Genomic DNA, 14,247 nt, shown 5'->3' with positions numbered 1-14,247 from the left:
TTCATAACGTTACAATTTCTGACTTTTGTGCATGTAAAATCTCCCCACATAGTTGGTTACAAAGTTATTGTTTATCTTCTGGCTGGAATCCAAACTTCTAAAGTGCTGCCCACTAACAACATTTTTAAATATGAAAAATCACCAATGGCTTAATCAAGGAAACGCTGAAGTACAGCCAGGCTTTCAAGGAGGATCACAATGAATTATTCTTGAGCTCCACATAATCACAGTGGCTAATGAGTATGGTTATACTGAACTTACCCGATACATATGACTCTATCCTTGGAATCAGCTGCAGATGATTTTCTTTCAGGTCTATTCAATTCTAGCCAAGTCTGCCAATGAGCTGAACCTTCTGAGAGGCCATATTGTCCTCTCAGTTACACCACTGGAGTCCTGTTGACTAGTGCTGCACCAGCCTGACTGAGAAGGGAATTTTCCTCAAGATGTTGGTGACAATCTTACATTATATTTAATGGGGAAGGTTTTACTATTTTCATAAGTTTGGATTACTACTGAAGATGGCTCAGTACTCGCATAATACAGATACTATAGTCCCAGTTCTACTCTCAGACGCACGAGTTGTCCATGAATTTGGAGAATGCAGTTTACCCATCTGTAGGGAGCCAGGGTGGCTTCCCTCCGAACCAGAGGGTAAAGAGCCACCCTCTCAACCTGAGTGGGCGGGGCCAGACCAATCTTACGCCAATCCCCGAAAGGGGAGGGGTGGGACAGGAAGTACAAAGGTGGGGCCGTTTGCCCAGTGGGGAGAGCACCAGGGAGGGAGACAGACACAGGCTGCTCCCTCGTGATCCTGCTGCCGACCCAGGGGAGGCCCTGTGCCAGGAGGAACCTGACCGGGAGGAAGGCCTGTGGCGACCAGGACTGCCAGCCGCTGAATACCCAGAGGACCTGGAGGGGCCCGGCTGTAACCCAGGCCAGTGTGAGTCTGACACAGAGGGGGAGCTGGAGCTGCCAGCGGCGGAATATCCGGATGAGCTGGAGGGACCGGAGAGACCCGCTTGAGAGACCGGGTAGGAAGTAGCCCAGGGACAGAACTGCACCGTGGGGTGGGTGTGTTTGGTCAGCGGGCGCGAATGGCCCCCTGCTGACCGAGCGGCAGGACCTTCGCCTCTCGCCACTGTCAGGGCCCTGGGCTGGAATGCAGTGGAGTTGGGTGGGCCTGCGTTCCCCTACCCCGGCCAACCTGCCTTGGGTAGCAGAACTGTGCGCGACAAACCCGTGCCGGCGCGCCCCTGCCTGAGGGGCGCACCGCAGACTCGGGCCGGCGCTCCCCTGCTTGAGGGGCGCACCGCAGACTCGGGCTGGCACACCTTTCCCGCTAATTCCCCAGCGCTCGAAAGGTGTGACTAAGGCCCGCCAGTGGGACCATAGGTCTCCAACGCCCCCTAGGGGCTCGGAGGACCAATTGAAACCTGTCACATCATCTCTCTAAAATCCTGATGTTGTACCCATAAGCAGTGCAAACAGTATAGGGTCTTTCATTTTTATTAGTGTGCTGGATAGCTACTATTTATGGTTATCTCATAAATTTTTTTTATTAATTTCTGAAAATAACTTTTAATTGTTGGTCTTGGGGGCAAACCCCATTCACAATGTTTTGCCTGGCTGATATGCCCAGGTTTCTCTTTTGAGGCTGGTATTTAAAACAACTATTCATACAAGGTTGGAAGTAAATATTTAAAGATATTGGGCCTGAATGTCAGAGGTGCAGACCGTGCTAAATTCCAGTCAAAGTCAATGTTTGCTGTGGGTATTTGGCAACATCTATAGCTGTTGCAAGACTGGGATGAAGGAAGAATTGTCTGACTCTGAAAGATGACATAATGGCTACAGATCATTTGGCTACAAGAAGGAATGACAAAGTAACTGGTTTTACTATAAAGTGTAAAGATCCACTGGGTACTGAACCATTTTGTTGAGACAGTGCCCACAGACACTTCCTGGGGCTTGAGACATCCATTCTGATCTGAGGGAGCCTGTGACAAACTGCCTGATGGAGATACAAAGAACTTCCCAATATGCAAACTGTTCAACTTGGTTAACCCGTGTGTGTAGCTAAACTTTGCTCTGCTTAGTGCTATTTATTGTAATAACATGCCGAGTTAGTATTATTCCAACTATCCTTTCAAAATGACAATTTGAGCCTCATTCTAATGCCTGCTGAAGTTCAATAGAAAGTCTCCCTGTGACAGTCTGTACCCTTATGTTCACCCCCTATACAAGACCAAGATAAACTTTGTACAAAGTATACTTTGTGAGAGATCATTTGAAAATTCATCGTTTGCTGATCAATATTGTCCTGGTAAAATGCGTGTGGCAACACTGTATGCAAAATTATGAGACTGTGTAACATTACTGAGATATGTTCCAAATTTAGAAAAGCACGCACAAACCAATTTCTCAAAGATAAAAGGCAAACTGACGCCTCAGCCAGGGACCAACAAAATAAAATGAACGATCACCTGGTTAAGTGGCCATTCTTTGGCAGGAAAAAGAATGTGTGTGAGAAATCTACATTTTGGCAAAGAAACAGCTGGAGGATCCCATCGCCCAAAACCTTATGTCTCCTGAACTTCAGGTAGAGGTGATTTTCAGAGAAAAAGAGAACTGTAAGAAAGGGGAGCAGACACTCCCCAAAGATCTCTCCCTTCATCTCTACTAGCAGCATCCACAACACTTGGATGACAAAGGAAACATAATTGGGCTGAGGAGGGATCCTGGTGGAAAGGAATTCAGCCAGTAAGACTGCTAGAACATGTGGTGAGAGAGACCTTTGCTTTTAATTCACTCTAGCTTGTAAAGTTAGGTATTAGTTGCATTTTACCTTTTATTTACTTGTAACCAATTATGACTTTTATGCTTCATTACTTCTAATCACTTAAAATCTATCTTTCTGTAGTTAAATAAACTTGTTTTATTGTTTTATCTCAGCCAGTGTGCTTAGATTTAAATGTTTGGAAAAATCCATTTGTGCTAAGGTTTGTGCATAACATTTTTCTATTAATAAAACGATAGACTTTATGTGAGCTTGTATTGTTCAGGAGAGGGCTAGGCAGTACAAGACACACGTTTCTGGGAGAGCCTGGGACTGGGAATTTGCTGGTGTTACTCTGCAGTGTAATTCAAGGATAGCTGACTGTAGCACTTTTGCAAAATAGCTGGAAGTAATTTACATGCTGAAGGCTGTGTGTGAGCAGGCCAGGAATGGTTGCTCTCACAGTGAAGGAGTGTAAAAGGCACCCCAGGTTGGAGAACTCAGGGGCCACAGCTGTTCAAAAGTCCAGATTGTACCCTGGGGAATGTCACACTCCCATCGTCTTAAACAGGCTGTTGGAGACTGGCCTTGTTCCATGCTGAATAGGCACCAGTCTGTTGCAAAGAGCAGTGTGTCTTGGAGACTGGTAACTAGACTCTTCCAAACCCAGAGGTCTTAGAAGCACCATTAGCTTGCAATGCCAGACACCCTAGCCCACAGCAGTGAAAGCAGTGAAGTGTCACTGTGGGCAGGTCTGCTAAGTTTCGTCAGTCTGAGAAGGTCAGCATACAAACTAAGAAAATCACTGTACAGGCAGTCTGAGCCGCAACCTGTGCAATTAAGCATGGTGATGATGGGCCTCTCCCTTTCTTCTTAATCAAGGAAATATTGATGCAGTTTTGAGTACAATAACTCAAAACATTGGCTGCTATTCGATAAAGGGAAAAAAGTGTATGCTGAGCAGTTTGTATCTACTGCCTCCTGTAGCTAAAAAAGCATAGGAATCAGTGTGACCATCAGAGCTGACAATGAGGGAGAAGATAGGACAGTTAGAAGAGAGGGAAAAAAGACATAGGGTACTACTTCTTTCACTGTTTTGGCTCTTTATGGGTATTTCCAAAGAACTGAGAGAACAGACGTTAGCTCAATCATCTCTTCACAAAAACCTTGCCTTAGAATTTGGTATTTGCTGGATAAAATAAGTGATTCTTGAGGTGTGTTTGGTGGCTTTGCATGACCTCTTGACACATCTGTCTCTCCGACAACTCCTAATCTCTTCTAGAGAAGATTCTACTATGCTACTTATAGATATTGGGCAGCTTAGATACTACATTAGCAGAGAATGGCATAAATCTGTCTTCTGAACTCATTTGAACTTGCCAAAGGCTTTTTCCACAGGCATATGTGTATTGTTCAAGAAAGGTTGTGCTATTTACACTGGGCTATTGCACATTAGTTTGTGGTAACATTTGTCCTTTTCTTCTTGTTTGTAGTTAAGAACATTGGCTCTTTAGGGAAGGTAATGTGCCGTGCTATCTTAATGCTAGTTAATACTAATAGTTTGCTTACATTTATTTTGGTCATTATCAGTAAACAAATCCAACCTTTTTCCCTAATTTTTTCTACCCCTTTGAACCATATTAATCTTCTTGTGTGTTGCCTTTTTCCTTTCTGTTTTTCATTAAATTTTAAAGGAACTCCTGAGAATAGTCACTTCTGAAGTCTGAAGGGTATTTTCCAGATGCTGAAGTAAAGGCTATAGGATAAGGCTAACTGCTTGCCACATTTCTGAATTTCTGTCTCTGTCTGACAGATCAGTTTACTTGCTAGAATCACAGCTACTTGTTTTGTTTAATTATGTAACTGTCACATATCCACACTTCAGCTGGGATGTGCCCCTCCAACCAGGAGCAAATTAATTCTGTACAACTGTTGAGACCATGCAGGGCATAGCAATCCTGATGACTTCATTCTGCTAAGTCTGCAAAGGCCAAATATGTAGTCCTGACTTTGTTTTCAGGGTTTTTGAAGATGTGATCCTTTTGTTCAGTGTCTCTGAAGCAGTGAGATCTTCTGATTTGCTCTCTCTCGGATCTGATCCATTTCGACATACGATTTGGCTTTTGTTTTTTCAGGTTTCTGGAGATCTGTTGAAATTACCTGGCTCATCCATTTCTGTACAACTTTTCTTTTTTAATTCCTGTTTTCTATGTGTGCTATTTATATTTTTAGAGACTAACCAATTTTTTGAGCATAAGCTTTCGTGAGCTACAGCTCACTTCATTTGATGAAGTGAGCTGTAGCTCACGAAAGCTTATGCTCAAAAAATTGGTTAGTCTCTAAGGTGCCACAAGTATTCCTTTTCTTTTTGCAAATACAGACTAACACGGCTGTTACTCTGAAACCTGTCATTTATATTTTTGTTTCTATTTTTTAAAAAAATGTCTTGCCATAAATGTATGTCATTTATTTAGGGCGAAACTGTGATCACCTTAGTCATGCAAGCAGTCCTGTTCAGTGCAATGGGACCACTCTTGTGAGTAAGGCAATCACAATTGGTGTTTAATAAATATTCATTTTGCTTTTGGTAAGTCTCAATGATTTCCTTCTGCATTTTGCTTTGCTTTTCGCTGAGCCCCCCAACCACTGAACTACCCTTTCAGTTTTTGGCTTGAACAATAACAATGTTCTGAAGCAATATATTTAAGCAGAGTTTCTTTTTTATAATTCTGCTAATTTTATAATAAAACCATCAAGATTCTCAGTGTGACTAGTGGGTTTGGAGGGTATACAACTTGAGACATTTTAAAGGGCTCTGATTTTCAGAGTGCACTATCCAGAAATCAGGTCACTTGTGGGGAAGGGGGGTGTCTCGAGTTTGGTATCCATAATCACTAGATATTTGGGAAATCTTGTACTTAGTTCCTTAAAGAAAAAAGAATATAGCACTAGGGAGAACTGATACCTTATCAGTCAAGATCTCCATACACAAAAGTTCAGGCTCTTAGGAGGAATGAAATGAAAGAGCCAGGGGCAGAGCTTTGTTTTACTTTGCCTTGTACCACTATGTGAAAGTATGTTCTTTGTTTTACATTACCTTATTTTGGCAGCTACACAGTGATGAAAGGCAGAAATAAAACTTGCAACAGAGGAGAGATCATTTTCAAAGTCATTTTTTCAGCAGTAAACCTTTCATAGGAAACAACCCTATTTCAAGCTAAAAGACTTAATGTACCAGACGGCATTTGTACCCTCTACAGTGGTTCTGTTGTATATGAAAGCCAAAAGAACATAGCTGGACTTATCACCAAATAGGTCACCTTTTGAAGTATAAATCTAGTTCTAGGGGGGGTCTATCAAGAGCTTAATTCAGCTCTGAAGTGCAGTAATTTATAAAGTACAGACATTACTTCCCTAGTTTCTTATTGACATTTCTCACTGTTACAAAATCAAACAGGATGTGTTGTGGGCAGGGAAAAGAGATGCACTTAGAAATGCCGCTTCCCCATCTCACCCCCCCCCCAATCCAAAAACACAGAAAATTAAGATTCTGCTGTGGATGGGTGGTCTGTGCTGACTTATGGTCTTACTGAACACTTTGCCATTAATATGCATATTATAAGGTCATAACTATTGTATTTTGACATTCAGAGAGCATATAATACAGACATATGCTAGCCCCAATGGGAATCTTGATTGTGCAGAAAATGCAGGATTGGGTCCATAATATAAACTCATGCAATTAGACCTCTGAAGAGCAAGCATATGAATTGTTATGGGTGTTATTTTATCCTTTGAGAATGTCTGTCTTGTTGTGTGAAAGAGAAAGTTCAGTAGATGTTAGTCCTCAAAAAAGGTTTTTTTTTGTGTGTGTCTTTACAAAAAAACTCTTCCATTGTACCTCAGCCCCAAACTGCAACAAGCCTGCTATTCACAGCATGGCATGTCGCAAACAGTGACTAGCAATCATGCCAAATCATTGTGGTTTTGGGGATACAGAAAAACCTTGACTATTATTCTTTATTATTAGTATTACAGCATCGTCTAGATGCTCTGGCAGAGATTGGGGCCAGATTCTGCTATGTGCTGTCTTAACACCTTGAAGAGCTTTATATTCTAAACAGATAAGAGAAAAAATGGGTCAATAGGGAAAAAGAGACACAGAGTGGTAAAGTGACTTGCCAAAGGTCACACAGCAGGTCAGTAATTGAGCCATGAATAAAACCCAGGTCTACTAAATTCCAGTCTGGTGTCCTAATCACTGGACCACACTACTTCTCCAGCACAGAGAAACAAGTTGATACTAGCAGACTTATTTTTCACTTGTGACCGAGATTCAGGGAGTACTTAGCTAGTGTATAAACACACAGCCTTCTAATGGAAGTTTGTACTTCAGTGTTCAGGAAAAAGCAGTACATCATACCTAACGTACTTGGGTATAATGGATACTTTTAAAACAATATAAAAGTATTATAATCCTGTGGATTTAGTCTTTAAAAATTATATATGCAGATATTTATATACCTGAAATCTAACACCTTCAGCAATAATTAATATTTTAAAGTGATTATGTACTGAAAAATAACTGTAAAATAATATAGGTTTTATGTATATAGGTTTTATGTATATTCTCTCACTGACTTCTTTAGCAAAGGTGATTCTTTTACAAGTCAAAAAAAATATTTTGGTGCAAACTCTACCAGGGTTGTGAAAATTAAGATGAAATATAGTTCCTCTTATCATCAGTACTAAAAAAGATTATGTAGTTAGAATTGAACTATGTTTTGCTGAGCATGTGCAATACTAAATAGAATCCAGCTCATTTTTCTCTACTTGTATTAGCTCTGCAGTGATAAATAGTAAGAACTTGGGTGAAAGGGGGTAAATATAAATAGTTAAGTAAAGAGCTATGACTCAGTAATATACAGGGAGCAGATATGCTGAGCAAGAAGGTGCCATGTGTATTATTTTCTTTCTCTTTTTCTACAAAATGATTCAGAGCATTGCTATAAAGTCATGTCACTAGGGCCACTAATGCTGATATGGTCATAACTTCTCAAGAAACTATCTAAGTCTAACTATATAAGTCAGGTGCCTTGTTGCTAAATTGTTGGAGATAATGAAATTCAAAATCAAGGTAATGGGCCAGCAGATTGAGGGACGTGATCGTTCCCCTCTATTCGACATTGGTGAGGCCTCATCTGGAGTACTGTGTCCAGTTTTGGGCCCCACACTACAAGAAGGATGTGGAAAAATTGGAAAGAGTCCAGCGGAGGGCAACAAAAATGATTAGGGGACTGGAACATATGACTTATGAGGAGAGGCTGAGGGAACTGGGATTGTTTAGCCTGCGGAAGAGAAGAATGAGGGGAGATTTGATAGCTGCTTTCAACTACCTGAAAGGGGGTTCCAAAGAGGATGGATCTAGACTGTTCTCAGGGGTAGCGGATGACAGAACAAGGAGTAATGGTCTCAAGTTGCAGTGGGGGAGGTTTAGGTTGGATATTAGGAAAAACTTTCTCACTAGGAGGGTGGTGAAACACTGGAATGCGTTACCTAGGGAGGTGGTGGAATCTCCTTCCTTACAAGTTTTTAAGGTCAGGCTTGACAAAGCCCTGGCTGGGATGATTTAGTTGGGGATTGGTGCTGCTTTGAGCAGGGGGTTGGACTAGATGACCTCCTGAGGTCCCTTCCAACCCTGACATTTTATGATTCTATGATTCAGCAAAACACTTAAGCACATGCTTAACTTTAAGCATAAAAGTCCCATAGAAGTCAACAGACTACTCATATCCTTAAAGTTAAGCATGTGCTTAAGTACTTCCATAAATCAATGCCAGAGTCCAGCATTCCAGGGTATCTTCAGCATTTGAAAGGCAGGAGGAGTTTATTTTTTTCCTGATGTAGGTTACTGACTTAAAAGGAAAAGAAAACAATCATACTTCTAACTGAACATTGGTTTGTTATTGTTACCAGTAGACTAAATGAAATAGATTAGAGACAAACCAATATTTTGTTGTTTGTCTCCGTCCCCGTCCCCGCGCTCCCCCCACCCGCACTGTGTTAACTGGGCATTCTACAATACTTTCTATGTTCAGTTCCACTGTTTCCTCTGTAGAATCAGTTAGTTTCTCTTCTTGATCCTGCTAGTTCTTTCACAAAGCAACCAGAGAGGGGGAAAAAACCCTTTAAAAATAATAGAAAGTGATTGTTGGGGGGAAAACCCCACACAAAAATTGGCAGGAGGCGTGTGCCAATATAATACCTGAAACTACTTGTAACTTTTTTTAAATTGACTATATTTCAAGTTGATTCACAGATTCCAAGGCCAGAAAGGACCACTGTGATCATCCAGTCTCGATCATCCAGTCTCGCTTCCTGTATAATAATTCCTAGAGCATATATTTTAGAAAAAGATCTTGATTTAAAAATTGCCAGTGATGAAAAATCTACCATAACCCTTGTTCCAATGGTTAATTACCCTTACTGTTAAACAGTTACTCTTATTTCCAGTCTGAATTTGTCTACTAGCTATTGGACAGTTTTTTATCTTTCTTTGCTAGATTGAAGAACCCACTATCAAATATTTATTCCCCATGCAGGTACTTATAGACTGTAATCAAGTCACCACTTAACCTTCTCTTTGTGAAGATAAACATGGTGTCCCTTTAATTTTTTTCAAGTAACATGCTTGAGTCTTTCCTAGATTATTCATGACAGTACAGCAGACAATCCAAAGTATTGTTCTAGTTTATAACATTGTGTCTGTCTTACTATTGTGTTTTTGACCAATTGCATATTATTTCTTATACTCTATAATATAAAAAAATGTTCCTATAAACAAAAGAACAACTACTGAAGAGTCTACATTTTTAATTTAATTTGATTTAATAGAAAACCAACCATCAGTAATTAGAGACACAGTGTAATAGTTTAAAAGTTTAAAATGTATTGAGCTAGAGCCTCAGCTGATGTACATCATCACAGTTCCATTAACTTCTTGATGAAACACCAGTTTAACTAGTTGACATCTGGTGCAATTGTGATTTATTTTTTAAAAATAGATGAAGGTTAGAAAGGGATTAGATTAGATTATGTCTATCTCTGCTCGTTTTCTGTGATGATATATGCTATGTTTACCAGTTGTACAAAAGACATGTAATGTACTGAAGTTTTCTAAAATAAATAATTATTTTACATTTCAACCGTCTTTTGACCAATTATATCAAATCACTTTACAAAGATTAGCATCACTGTCCTTCATTTTATAGGTGGGGATACAGAGGTACAAAGAGGTTCAGAGACTTGCCCAAGGTCATACAGTGAGTCAATAGCAAGGTCACACAATGTGTAGTGCCAGGTTCCCAGCTTTCTGCTCTAACAATTGAAATACAGGATTTATAAGACGAAAACACTGAAAGGACAGGTCACTGGATCATAGCACTCCTAAATACATGGCAAAACAAAATGACAAACTTATGAAGTATGAACAGTTCTCAAAAGTATTTTGAACAAGTAACTCAAAACATATTTTAATTTGAACCAATATATTTTTTTAAATATCAGGACATGCAATAGGTATGCTTCTTACACATCTCTCTCCCCTCCCAAAATATACTATTCACGGATGAAGCAGAGGGGAAGGGGACAGCTGAGTGGGGACGGCAAGGAAGGGGTACTTTTTGTTTGTTTCTAACTGGGATAACAATTGGATCTGCACAGCCTTCCGTTTCTCTTCGTAAACATAGGAACCCAAATTGGACCGAAAGATAGCCGGAAGAATCTTACGGTCATGGAAACAAGTCACCACTGAGGAGCTTTCTAAGGGATTAACACCTGCGTGCTACACATAATTATTGACTGGGAATCCAAATGTCCACACGGCAACCGCAGTGCCAGAAGACTGGGTAATGAGCAAACAAGACTGGGTAATGAGCTAACTGCACCAAGTTACCTCACAGTGTCTTCTTCCCATCACAGTACTGAGCAGTGCTATTTACATACAATGTGGGCTTCCTTTCACATCAGAAGCCACAGAAAGTTTCCTAATTCGGAGCTGCCAAACTGCTCTGTGGAAAAAGAGCTTCCCACACCCCTACTGAATTGCTCCTCTCCCCCCACCTGCCTAAGTCCACGCAACAGTTACACTTCCCAGGAGTCAAGATGACACTCTCACCTACCTCAGAGGGCTGTGGTGAGGCTGCCATGAGTCAGGACAGGGAGCTTGCTTCTTGTTAGCAAGGAGTTAGAAGACAGGAAAAAGACTCCACCCCCCATATAACTAACCTAACACACTGTCACGCCAGAGCCACTTTTCGCAAGTGTTGTTTGCTGAACCAAAGAAGAAAACACGCCAGTGGCTGCCAGAAAGCCCAAGCCTGTCCCGGCGCGAAAGCAGCTCTGTGCCACGGGTACTGCCAAGGGAAAACTCGCGCTGGAAGAGGCAGCCGGAGGTGCTGCAAAGAGATACCCGACAGCCACATGACTGCTCCGGGAGGAGGGGAGGGGACGGTACCTTTCAGTGCGAGAGAGAGACGCCGGTGCGCAGGAGCTGTCGCCAGCAAACTCAATCGCCTTCCTTGGCTCTCCTCCGCCCTCTTCGACGCCCCCAGGCATTGTAATAGGATTATAATACTTCTGCCCTCGCTGTCTCGTCTCCCCCCGATTTCTTCGCCTCCCCTACTTGTTTCCTCTTCATGCCCCCCTCCTCTAACGCCTGCTTTCCTCTGCCCTCCCCCGCGTCCCTTTTCACGCCTCCACTGACTCTTCCCCTTCTCCACCCAGGGCAGATTTGGTGCGGGGCCACCTCGCCCTTGCTGCCGGTGTCCCGAGCGCCCAGGCACTGGCTGCAAACTTCACTTGCGCTACAGCGGGCTCCCAACGCATCCCTGCAAGCCCCCGAGCAAACCCCAAGGTGCAGCCTGCGCCGGGGAGCCTCGCCTCCTGCTGCGCCTCCTGGCTCGAGCCACCGTGATCCCCGGCTCCTCTAACCCTGGCCCGTTCCCAGGTGTCTAACCTGGTCTTTTCGGTGCCCAGCCGGAGCCATCGGAGGGTTTGCGCTGGCTGGAGGACAGGCCTGCCTTTTGGGGAGTTATTCCGCCGGGCTGTGCTCAGGAGGGGCGGGAGTGTTTAAACTACCCTGCTGAGTTTTAGGGAGCAGCCCACACAGGGAGGGGGTTTGTGCCGGAGGGCACGGGGCATACAGCACGGGATTGCTCTGGGGAGTCAGTGCAGGGATGGGAATAGCTGGGCGAGGGGGGTGGGGGCCGAGGGCTGAGCGAATGGAGTTAGTTTTGGGGGCCCTGCGGGGATGGGGCAGAGGGGAGAACTGCACGCAGGGACGGGGCATTAGGGAGCACAGCATGCAGGGACGGGGCATTAGGGGAGAACTGCCTGCAGGGACGGGGCATTAGGGTGCACAGCATGCAGGGACAGGGCATTAGGGGAGTACTGCACGCAGGGACGGGGCATTAGGGAGCACAGCATGCAGGGACGGGGCATTAGGGGAGTACTGCCTGCAGGGACGGGGCATTAGGGGAGAACTGCACACACGGGGCACCGGGCATTGCCCAGTTGGGGCGAGGTTTGGAGCCCAGCGCCCGGCTGTGGTTGGAGGTGGGAGCCCTGCCCGGCTGGGGCGAGCCCTGGCGCGCTGCACCGACACGGGCACTCACCTAAGGAGAGCCGGGCAGATTCCTCCGGGGAAGAGCCAGCCAGCGGCGCTGGGAGCCTCTCGAGCCTGGCGGCGGCTCCCCGAAGCCCGCTGGAAACGGGGGCTCCAGCCCGGCGGCTCACAGAGCGGATCCCATCTCCCCCCCGTCCTGCCTTGGGACCCACCAGCAGGCGGGGAAAGGCGGCTCCGGCTGCCGCTGGCGGGGAGGCAGGAAGGGAGGGGAGCGCCGCCGCGCCCGGCTGCCTCTCCCCTCGGACACGGCCTCGCTGCCTGCCCAGGCGCTCCGCAGACTTCCCTGGCCCCTCCGGGCAATTCCGCCGCCGCCGCCAATGGCTCCCGGCGCAGGGGGGCGGGCCGGAGGAGCCGCAGGTCAGGAGCAGGAGCCTGCAACCAGCCAGGTTTCCCCTGCGCTTCCCCCGGGTTTCTCAAGGCAGCAGCGCTCCCGGCAGGCTGGGGCGGGATCCACCGGGACCCGCAGGCACGAGCCCAGCAGCCGCAGAAGCCCCAGGTAACTAACTGCTGCCCGGGCACACGAAGGAGAGAGCTTGGGTCCCTCCACATTTACCGCTCGGTTCCCTGACACTTCCCCCCTCCATGCTGTTCTTCGGTGCAAGTGCATCTGCAGCTTTACAAAAAAGAAACGTCCCTAAGAGCCTGATACTTACTTCAAACAATTCCTACGCGGTGTGGCGATTCGCGTGCCATTCTTCATCAGAAAGGCTCTGTGTTAAAGGCTGTGTCATAAAAGCTGATTACATTGAGGGGGGAATCAATATGAAACAAAAGGGGGGGAAAACAAAAGGGGGGAAGGGAAGAGGAGTTCAGCGTCTATGATGTAAAGTTTTGATCCGGATTTAACAAAGTAATATACTCCGCTTTTAGTATAATAACTATTATCCAAATAATGATCAGTTGACAATGCGGAATAATCTTGTCACAACATCGCTTTGAACGCGTGTCATTTCCCCCCTTCTATAGTCGCGCTCCTATTCGTTACAAGGGTTTTTCAGTGTACTTCCAGTTTAAGAGCGTTATTTGATAAATGGTATTTTGGGGGTTGTACACACCCCGGAGCATTTAGTAACCCTGTAAGAAGCAATCCTCTTTTGAGGATGTTTTAAGACTTGCTAAATCTCCAGGATAAGCCTCCTAGAGAAGGCTTTACATTTTTGAACATCGTTACTGATTTAAGGACATTCATCACATACATTTTTATTTTCAAGATTAAGGTTTTAAGGTTTAACACATCTATTGGCATCAGCAAGGAATTTATTTACTTCAGATTCTTTTTTTAAAAAAAAATCTCGCTGACAGCTCTAAGGAAAATATTTATCAAGACAAAGCCACGGTATAGTTTAAATGAATTGTACACTGAGCTAGATCCTAGCGAGTTGCTCATCAATAAAGCGATTCAGTTAAAAATACATACTATATGTGAGAGTTGTGCTCTATCTATCTTCATGCATATATCTAGAGAGATACGCCTTAGTTGGAACTAAATTAATTGCTCATGAAGACATGGTTACTATGATAAGCGTGTGTTTGTGTATGGTACAATCAAGCCTCAATTAGTGTTGAAACTGAACACAGCAAGTGCAAATACTATTTGCTATGAGGATGTGTCAAGACACTTGAATAGCATCTCCTAGGAACAGTGACGCAAGTAGTAGTGTCTGGTACCACTGCTGGCAATCAGTAGCTTTTGCTCAGTAACAATACAATAGTTTGAGTTCTGCATCTTACTACAAATTAAAATAGCTAAGGTCTAAAGTACTCTTACTTCAATTCCCAGAGT

The 14,247-nt window shown here is 44.1% G+C and overlaps 1 protein-coding gene across 4 annotated transcripts in view; it reads right to left on the bottom strand.

Moving 5' to 3' along the window:
* SHISAL1 (shisa like 1) overlaps nucleotides 1-14,247 on the bottom strand; it is a 280,550-nt gene that overhangs the window by 105,276 nt on the left and 161,027 nt on the right. Inside the window, exon 1 of one of the 4 annotated variants that reach the window (XM_074936655.1) lies at nucleotides 12,454-12,760. The exons of 1 other annotated variant lie outside the window; for it this stretch is intronic. The gene's annotated coding sequence lies outside the window, so the exon portion shown is untranslated. Of the gene's footprint in view, nucleotides 1-10,959; nucleotides 11,081-12,453; nucleotides 12,761-14,247 lie in introns of those variants that run through there. 2 more of the 4 variants (XM_074936635.1, XM_074936646.1) reach the window with 2 other exon arrangements.

Source organism: Natator depressus, chromosome 1 (genome assembly GCF_965152275.1).
Source record: "Natator depressus isolate rNatDep1 chromosome 1, rNatDep2.hap1, whole genome shotgun sequence".
Taxonomy (NCBI): domain Eukaryota; kingdom Metazoa; phylum Chordata; order Testudines; family Cheloniidae; genus Natator; species Natator depressus.
This window is presented reverse-complemented; position numbering and strand designations above follow the sequence as displayed.